Source organism: Pteropus vampyrus, unplaced genomic scaffold (genome assembly GCF_000151845.1).
Source record: "Pteropus vampyrus isolate Shadow unplaced genomic scaffold, Pvam_2.0 Scaffold412, whole genome shotgun sequence".
In the NCBI taxonomy this organism is placed as follows: domain Eukaryota; kingdom Metazoa; phylum Chordata; class Mammalia; order Chiroptera; family Pteropodidae; genus Pteropus; species Pteropus vampyrus.
The window spans coordinates 101944-103703 of record NW_011889193.1 but is presented as its reverse complement, the minus strand read 5'-3'; positions in this window follow the sequence as shown (position 1 = coordinate 103703).

Below are 1760 nucleotides of genomic sequence, written 5' to 3'. Positions count from 1 at the left end.
GGCTCTGGGTGGACTCAGCTTGGAAGGTGGAGCAGCGTCCTGAGGGCGGCCAGGGCCTCCTGGGGCCGAGGAATCCATGCTGGCAGGTCCAGGCGCATCGGCTTTGGGAGATGAGTCTTGTCTTTTGGAAAAGACGAGGTCGGCACGTAGGCGGGAGGACAGCCATTGAGGCCGCCCGGCGGAAGTGGCTTTGTGCAGCGGAAGCCGGATGAAAGGTCGGGGAGCTCCCCAAACCCTCGAAGCCGGGGTCATCGGGCAGCCCTGGCTTGGCAACTTTGGGCAGGAGCTGCTCAAGCTCCGCCTGGACTGGTGGCACCCTCGGGAGAGCCAGCACCTAGGTCAGGAAAGGGGGGTGCCCATAATGTCGGTGGCCTCATCAGAGAGAAAATGACCTGAAGTTCAGAGAAGCCACCAAAACTACCTGCCCCCGGCAGTCAGCCGTCCCGCGAGGCCCCGCAGGTGACGGGGCGGGCATGACGCCCCGTCCGAGGCCTCCAGGACCCCAGAAGCACCCGGATGGTACCAGGGACTGTGTCGGGCTGTCCTGCCGGCCCTTCCTGTCTTCGGCACAAACACTTTTCAGGGACAAGAACGGACCCAAGGAGGCGGGTCCCTGCCACTCGCTCGTGTTTCTGAGGGACCAGCAACACGGCACTAACACGTCAGCTCCTCGCAGCCGCGGGGCGCCCTCCCAGGAGCCCTGGGAACCGGAGGAGAAGCCACGGGCCGTGGGCATCTCGTCTGCCATCGAGTTCCTTGTTCCTGCACGGCGTGGTGACATTCTTGTACATGAAAATCACCTGCGATGACGCTTCCGTCGGGCTGGCTGAGGGAAGACGGAGCTGGTCTGCGAGAAGGGGGTTCGGAGGCCGCCCCGGAAATGACGCGGCTCTGCAGTTCCGACCTCACGGGGGCCCTTCCTCTTAGAACGCATCTCCCTTGAGTCTCCTGTGGCCCCGAATTCGGGGCCAGCCAAGACACCGCACACCCCGCTTCTCCCCTTTCTGCCCAGGCCGGATCCTCGGACCGCAGATGCTGCCGGCGTCTCGCAGCTGCGGCTCCGTGACGACGGGGTAGGCCGTTCTCACGGGTCAGGCCCTCACGGTCCCGCACGCAGCGAGATGTTCCGCAGCGCCCTGGCCTTCACCCGCTAGACGCCGGTAGTGCCCCCTTAGCTGTGACAGCTGAGTGTCCCCCCGGGAGACACGGCCGCCGAGGAGCAGGCCGTGCTCGTGGTTCGTCGCGTGTGGCTATGCAGCGGCAGCGGCACGTGGGCCGTCCACTCCGGGCTGCACAGGGACCTTCGTCCCAGGGCCCAGCCCGGGCTGTGCCATCGGTCGGCAGTGTCGTGCCAGCGGGCAGGTAGGGACATGGGCCCCGGGACAGAAGCCAGCCCGCCAGGCCTCACTTCACACTCACCGCAGGTGCTACAGCCCCCCCCCCGCCCCCACCTAGAAACAAAACACCTTCATTTTCCTCCCGAGGGGCTGGGCCGTTAGCTGGTCGGACACCTGACCGGACGTCACTGGAGGGTCATCTGTCCGCGCTGGCCCCGGACAGCTCAGGACTCTGTGAGGAAACCAAGCCTGTGGCTGTTCCCGCTGACCCCATTCCTCCTTGTCACTGGAAGAATGTCACTGGACAGGGACACGGAGGAGCAGGTTTGGGGCCGGAGGGCGGGGTCAGACTCCCAGGTCGGCCCCCGGGGACTCGTCCGTTCACCTGGCTCTGATGTCGGTTCAGGTACGGTCGGGCGAATC